We start from the raw sequence: 8,057 nt of genomic DNA, 5'->3' as shown, positions 1-8,057 counted from the left end.
AGGAGGTTCCGAAGGGAGCAGCCCCAGGTGGCAGGGTCGCAGGCCGCCGCGCCCTGGGAGGCCCCCCGAGCACACCAGCCACTCTGTCGCCTGCGGGCGCGGGGCGAGAAGCAGAGAAGCGGACCCCTGAGGCCAGCCTGGGCGTGGGCTCTCCAGGAGTCGCCCGCCCGCAGGATACGCTTGTCTTCAGAGTCCGTGTGAACCCGGGAACTGCTCTCCATGGCTCTGGAGCCGAGATGGCTGTGTTTGGGGGCACACCAGCACCACCTCCCCCGCCACCTCTTTGGAATAGGCCCGAGATCATCCCCGTTTGCTCGCTCTGCCTCCTGGCGCCATCATTGCCCGGGAACCTTAGTTTGATAACTCCGCTCACCTCTCCCCAGGCATCCTACTTCCCCCTTACCCAGCAACCTCTGCCACCTAGCCTGGTGGCCCGGTTGCACCTCTGGTTCTCTGGAGGCGCCTGTGTTGCTTCTCTGTCTTGGGTATGGGCTGCACCGAGCTCTAAAGGCCTATCACTGCCCCAGCCCAGCCAAAAGTGCTGTGCTTTTTGTGCAACTGAAGCTCTAAGCTGGCTGGTCAAAGAAAATCCTCAGGTCTTTCTCACAAGGCACTGCCGCCGTGAAGCCAGGCGTCATCCACATTTTGCTTGTGAAGTTGACTCTTGGAACCCAAGAGTTGGGTTTTATCGTCGTCCTCATTCAATATCACCTTGCTAACTCTCTAACCTGCACAGAGCCCTTCTGATTCTGTCATCAGAGCGGTACTTTCCTGGCCTTGTCTCATCCACACGGGTGGCTACAGCCTTCTGTGTCTTTGCCCCAGGAGCTGATAGGTGTGCAGAACGCACAGAACTCTGGGGCTTGCCTGGAGAGACCTCCCTCCAAATTGACCTTGAGATATGAATTAATGCCTTTTGGATAGGGCGATGTTTATCAAGGATACTGGAAGGGGCAGCTCTGAAACCCACATCTATTCCCTGCCCTTAGCTTTAGTGGCTTGTGGGTTCTGTGGGGCAGACACCTGACCCCAGCTAGGCCCATCCTGCTTTCTCCCAGGCTTTGGAATCAGAACACAGAAGCTGAAGGAATCCAGCTTCCAGGTGTAGGTTGTGTGAGTTTCTCAGGGCTGTGGTAACAGCCACAGACTCAGTGGCTTAATACACAGAAATGTATTCTTGCACAATTCTGGAGGCTAACTCCAAAATCCATGGGCCAGCAGGGCAATGCCCCCTCCAATGGCTCTGGGGAGAAGCCTTCCTTGCCTCTTCCAGCCACTGGTGGTTCCTGGCAATCTCTGGTGTTCTTTGGTCAAGAATTCTTTGTAGCAGCATCACTCCAGCCTCTGCTTTCCCTCCATGTATCCCTCTTCACGTGACCTTTTTTCTCTGTGATTGTGGTCTGTGTCCTTTCCTCTTCTTTCTGTTTTTGTTTTTTGAGCCAGAGTCTCGCTCTGTTGCCCAGGCTGGAGTGCAGTGGTGCGATCTCGGCTCACTGCAAGCTCCGCCTCCCGGGTTCACGCCATTCTCCTGCCTCAGCCTCCCAAGTGGCTGGGACTACAGGCGCCCGCCACGACGCCCAGCTAGTTTTTTTTTTGTTTTTTGTTTCTTTGTTTTTGTTTTTTTTTTTTTTTTGGTAGAGACATGGTTTCACCGTGTTAGCCAGGATGGTCTCGATCTCCTGATCTCGTGATCTGTCCGCCTTGGCCTCCCAAAGTGCTGGGATTACAGGCGTGAGCCACCACGCCCAGCCTTTCTGGTTTTGTTTTTAAATTTGAGACAGGGCTGGGCGGGATGGCCCATGCCTGTAATCCCAGCACTCTGGGAGGCCGAGGTGGGTGGATCACCTGAGGTCAGGAGTTTGAGACCAGCCTGGCCAATATGGTGAAACCCCATCTCTACTAAAAATAAAAAAATTAGCCGGGCATGGTGGCGGGTGCCTGTAATCTCAGCTATCTGGGAGGCTGAGGCAAGAGAATCGCTTGAACCCTGGAGGTGGAGGTTGCAATGAGCTGAGATCATGCCATTGCACTCCAGCCTGGGTGACAAGAGCGAAACTCCGTCTCAATAAATAAATAAATAAATAAATAAATAAATAAAGACAAGGTCTAGCTCCATCACCCAGGCTGGAATGCAGCCTCGACCTCCCGAGCTCAAATGATCCTCCTGCCCCCGCCTCCTCTGTAGCTGGGACCACCGTTGTGCACCACCGTTGTGCACCACCATGCACAGCTCATTTTTAAAATTTCTGTAGAGATGGGCTCTCACTTTGTTGCCCAGGCTGGTCACAAACTCCTGAGCTCAAGTGATGCTCTCACCTCAGTCTCCCAAATTGCTGGGATTCTAGGCGTGAGCCACTGCACCCAGCCCAGCCTCCTCTTCTTATAAGGACACCAGTCATTGGATGTACATCCCAACATAATCTCATCTCAAATGATTACATCTGCAACGACCCTATTTCCAAATAAGGTCACATTCTGAGGTTCCAAATGTTCATGAATTTTGGGAGGGGCACAATTCAATCCACTACAGGGGCACTTGGCTGGTAATGATAGGAAAGATCACGAGAGCTCTGGGGGAATCATGGGAAATGGAGAAAGAGGGTGGTCAGGGAGAGAGAGGGGCAGAGCCAGGGGCTGTGTGGTGAGTAACCATCTGGGGACAAGCTGTGACTTCCCTATCTTCTTCCAATAGTCCACCACTGGAGCTAGCTTGAATGGGTTTCTGATCCCAGCAACCAAATGTGTTCTACAGAGAGAAACTTCTCTAGTCATGAACTGTAGAAATGATCCCTGAAAGTATAGTCTTACAGCACCCACATGGTGCCTAAGACAGCCTTTCACTCTCCCTATAAAAGCACTGAATGTGCTATTATATTCTCCAACCTCTAAGAGAGATGTTATGAAAATTTTGCTGAGGGCAAGATACACCATATCCACAACACGCTCTTGATCTTGTAACCACTGACTTTGAGCTTTTTAGGAAGTGAGAAACATCTGAGCCAGCTCCTCATCCTAGGCTGGGTGCTGACTGCTTGGCAGCATTGCCCAGCCTGGCTCTGGGGGGAACTCCCCCACCCCAGAGGCTGTGATCTTTTTCCAAGTGGTCCCATCCCTTCCTCTCACTCCCTTCCCCAGCCCCAGATGTGGGGCCCAAAACTCACAGGGAAGAGGCTGGACCCTGTTTGAGCTTGGAAATGTCCACGTCACAGGGGCTAAAAAGATAGCTGGACCCCACTTCCCCCTTTCCCAGGTGGCTGACATCAAACACCATGCTCCCTCTTTCACTGCAACAGTTTTGGGATCCAGGATCTGGGCCCCATTCTAGTGGGGGCGGAGGACCTCAGTACAGGGAGATGCTCGGGGTCTTGGCTGGATCAGGCCAGAGCAGGGGTCCCCCCATAGATGATGAGGCCACTTTGCATCTGCCAGACAGGAAGCCTAGGGAGGCCAGAACAGAGGAGGAAAGGAGGCAGTCATGTTCCTCTGACTCAGACTGGAGTTTCTACACCTGGATGGAAACGGGCCACACACGGGAGTGGGAGTGCAGTTTCTGTTCACAGGGACATGCACAACCACACCCAACCCATCTCCCATACCACTATCATGCATTTGCATGAGTTTTTCCTTTTGTACAGATGGGATCTCACTATGCTGCCTAGGCTAGTCTCAGACTCCTGGCCTCAAGTGATCCTCCTGCCTTGGCCTCCCAAAGTATTGGGATTACAGGGGTGAGCCCTAAGCATCCTGCCTTTCTTTTCTGTTCTTTTTCTTTTTTTTTTTTTTTTTGAGATGGAGTCTCACTCTGTTGCCCAGGCTGGAGTGCAGTGGCGTGATCTCAGCTCACTGCAACCTCTGCCTCCCGGGTTCAAGCAATTCTCCTGCCTCAGCCTCCCAAGCAGCTGGGATTACAGGCACACGCCACCATGCCTGGCTAATTTTTTGTATTTTTTTTTTTTTTTTTAATAGAGATGGGGTTTCGCCATGTTGGCCAGGCTGGTCTCGAATGATCTGCCCACCTTGGCTTCCTAAAGTGCTGGGATTACAGGCATGAGCCACCACATCTGGCCTTTCCTTTTCTTATTGAGGGCCCAGCACATAAGAGTATTAAAAACCACACAAAGTTGTATGGGATGCAGTTCCTCTAAAAGAGACAGAAATAGAAAGCACTGAAGCTGCTGGCTTTCTGGTACAAGCTCTTCCTGCTGCAGGTGGACCCCTCCTGCACAGGGACCACAGCCCTTGAAGGCACCAGCCCTAAGGAGCAGCCCTTTGTCCCTGCCCATCTCCCCTACCCTCTTTTTTTTCTTTTTTGAGAGTGCACAGCTAGGCCTCCCTGCACACAGAACCACATTTGGGAGTTCTGTGCAGCAAGGCTCTTTGCCCAGGCTCACTTTTTTCTCCACATCATCACCATCAGCATTTTGATTATACCTGCACCATCATAAAAGGTTATACCAAATGCACATGAGTTTCTGGGGCAGGGGTTTGCACTGACCCCATCCAGCTAGGCAGAAGCAGGGTTCGTCCAGAGTCCTAGGGGGGATAGATGTGTAGACTGGAGGTGAGGTCCTGGAAGAGTCCAGAAATCGTGGAAACTGGGCTCTGTAAAGCCTGGACGGGCTTCGATTGAGTGAGAGTAGCTTGGGAACAGCTTAGATATTGTGCAATGCTGATGGACTCTCAACATGGACATATGCAAACCAGATGCAACATTATGCAAATTATATACAAAATACATGCACAGGTCTCCCAACTATTGCAAATGCCAGATATGATCCTTGAGGACCCTAAGTTTAGCTGAGACCTGTTGTGGGGCAGAGAGATCACCCTGGACTTGCCAGTTTTTTTTTTTTTTTTTGAGACTGAGTCTCACTCTGTTGCCCAGGCTGGAGTACAGTGGTGTGATCTTGGCTCACTGCAACCTCCGCCTCCCAGGTTCAAGCCATTCTTGTGCCTCAGTCTCCGGAGTAGCTGGGACTACAAGTGTGAGCCACCACGCCCAGTTAATTTTTGTATTTTCAGTAGAGACGGGGTTTCACCATGTTGTCCAGGCTGGTCTTGAACTCTTGACCTCAAGTGATCCACCTGCCTCGGCCTCCCAAAGTGCTGGGATTACAGGCGTGAGCCACTGCGCCTGGCTAGGACTTGCCAGTTTTCTTATGGTGGGCAGGAAGGGCTTTGCTCCAAGGTGGTTCACACACTGTGGGGAAGAAATCAGGCAAGGAGTCAGTTACACTCGGGTTTGAATCCCAGCTCTTCCACTCACAAGTTGCATGACCTCCCTTGAGTCACTTCACCCCTCTGAGCCTCTGCTTTCCTATAATAAAATTATTATTATGAGGAATAGATGAGAACTTTGGCCAAGGCTCCCATGTGCACAGTCGTGCACATAACAGATGCCCAGTGAGTATGGCAGGGCTCTGCACAGAGTCCTTTCTTGGGGGTTGGATATCTGGGGCTCCTTTCTAGTCACTGCAGTAGCAACTGTGCCCCCTCAGGCCGTGGGCAGGACCTTTTTGCAAAGCAGCACATGCAGCTCTGGGTTTGGAAGATGTCAGTGCTTGGATGGACCAGGAATCCATGTACCTCTCACTCGTCAAGAAATCTGGCAGAGGTCACACTCAACAGGGGTGCTGTGGGTACCCCACCCAGACTCCCTTTCCCTGGTCAGTGTACCCACAAATTCCCTGGCTGCAGGTGTAATGACTGGGAATGCTCCCAGCTGCCCCTTCTGCGAATTGCCCTTGGCTGAGGAGTGACTGGCTGATAGGGTGATATGGTTTGGCTGTGTCCCCACCCAAATCTCATCTTGAATTTTAACTCTCACAATTCCTGTGTGTCGTGGGAGGAACCTTGTGGGAGGTGATTCAATTATGGGGGCAGGTCTTTCCTGCACTGTTCTCACGATGGTGAATCAGTCTCACAAGATCTGATGGTTTTAAAAAGGGGAGTTTCCCTGCACAAGCTCTCTTTTCTTGTCTGCCGCCACGTGAGACGTGCCTTTCACCTTCCTCCATGATTGTGAGGCCTCCCCCACCACGTAACTAAGTCCAATAAACCTCTTTCTTTTGTAAATTGCCCAGTCTAGAATATGTCTTTATCAACAGCATGAAAACAGACTAATACACAGGGGGACATAAAAGGCAGCCTCCTCACCTAATGGTGGACAGCCCAGTGTTAGTTTATGTTGCAGAGCCCCCTTGGTCAGGCCCCTCTAGACTCTACCTGGGATCCATTCTTGCTCTATTTCCATCCTCTCCTGTTTTCCTACCTCCCTTATGTATCTCTCCCAGGAGCCCCCTTGATAAATGACTTATAACTAGATCCCTGTCTCAGGATCTGCTTTTGTGGAACCCAACCCAAGAGAGGGGGACAGACCTGCAAGCAGAGGGGGACATGAACTTGTATAGTCAGGAACCGTAGGGTAGCGTGGGCTCACAGAGGAAGAAGTGCCTGGGTGCCTGAGCTTGGGGGAAGGGATCAGAGGGTGTTTCACAAAACAGGAAACACTTGAGTTCACCAAACGGGGAGAAAGCATCCTGGGTGGTGGGTGCGGCATGTGCATGGCCTGGAGGCAGGAGAGAGCCTCGTATGTATGGGGAACCCTGCAGAGCTCTGGGTAGCCCAGGCTCTGAGAGAGGTTGGCAGGGGCCAGACAACAGGGGCCTTGAATACCCCAGTGAAAAGTCTGGACTTTAAACAGCTGGGAAATGATGCATACAGAACTGTCAGGAAAAACATCCTGTGGCTGCAGCTGTGTGGAGCAGACATAGGAGGTGGGGTGCCAGTAGGGTGGCCCTGGCAGCTGTCAGCCACCAGGCTAACAGGGACCAAGGGATGGGGAACAGGGCTAGATTCTAAAGGCTTTCAGGACAAAGGACTGAAAGGCCTTAGTGGCTAATCTGGGGGCTCTGGGTGTGGGAAGGAGTCTAGAAGGTATCACAGAGGAGACAAAATGTCAGGGCTGAGGCAGGGTTGAATGAGCTGTACAGGGCAGTTGGAAGGTCCGGACACTGACCAGAGTATGTAGCACAGCTGGGCTGACCCCAGTAAGGACCTGGGGCTGTCCCTCACTGGAGGGGCTGGTCTCCAGGCCTGATTAGGACAGGGATGGGGAGAGGCTGGGGGCGGGGGAGTGGAGTGCAGAGCTGCTCAGGCATCGATGCGGGGATGTGGTTGCAAGGCCCTGGGAAGGGCTCACCGTCAGCCCTCCTCTAACTCTTCTATTCATGGGCATCAGAGTAAAAACTACACAAGATTACCTGCTGGTAATGGGGGAGGCAGGCTTGCAATGCAGGGTGTGTGCAGAGAAGCCAAAACGAGCAGGGGAGGGGGCTACCCTCCATGGGGGGAAGGAAGGGGAGGGTGTTGCCATGGAAGACTCATGCTTGGACAGGCAGAACCTGACCTTCACCCAGACACTGTCCTTATCTCAGACCTGCTCTGCCTTAATTCCTTAATTTGCTGGGACATTTGCTGGGCACCCGGTGCTGGGAGCACAGACAGGTCGGCTCCAGGCTCTGTGCTCAAGGCATCCAGAGGGGCAGAGGTGGACGAGAGTTAGAGAAGCCCCAGGAGGGGCTGGAAAGGGGCCTGGGGAGGTGAGAGGGGAAGGAGCATCCGTGGTGGGAGGCACATGCTTCAATCAGAGGGAGGGGACTGGGACTCAGGAGGGGACATGGCTGGAGGGGAGAGGGCTGCATGCAGGCTGAGGACTTGAGGAGGCTGGGGGGTGGTGCATTTTGACGCTTGGCCTTCAGCCCCTTGAATCCACTCCAGACCACTTCCTAGTGCCACTGCCATTGTCTATTTCTGAGTCGAGCTCCAATCCAGACTGGCAGTCCTGGATGCGGGGGGCCATCTCCTGCCCAAGTTTGCCAAATGAAAGCACTGTGGGTGTTAGATGGGTCATTCTGTAGCCATGAGAAGATGGCACTAGGCAGGCTGGCACTGGCATCCAGGCAAGAGATGCTGGAGAGAGGGTGGGCATTTTGGAGAGAGAGTCACCAGCCTACAATGAGCTGGCTGGAGAAGGGTCAGGGCTAAGGTCAGGGTCA

At 52.8% G+C, this 8,057-nt stretch overlaps 1 pseudogene; it reads right to left on the bottom strand.

The window, feature by feature from the left end:
* Positions 1 to 2,704: 2,704 nt before the first annotated feature.
* Positions 2,705 to 2,806, bottom strand: LOC129474971 (uncharacterized; annotated as a pseudogene).
* Between the last annotated feature and the right edge of the window lie 5,251 nt (positions 2,807 to 8,057).

The sequence above is a fragment of the Symphalangus syndactylus genome, chromosome 24 (genome assembly GCF_028878055.3).
Source record: "Symphalangus syndactylus isolate Jambi chromosome 24, NHGRI_mSymSyn1-v2.1_pri, whole genome shotgun sequence".
Taxonomy (NCBI): Eukaryota; Metazoa; Chordata; class Mammalia; order Primates; family Hylobatidae; genus Symphalangus; species Symphalangus syndactylus.
This window is presented reverse-complemented; position numbering and strand designations above follow the sequence as displayed.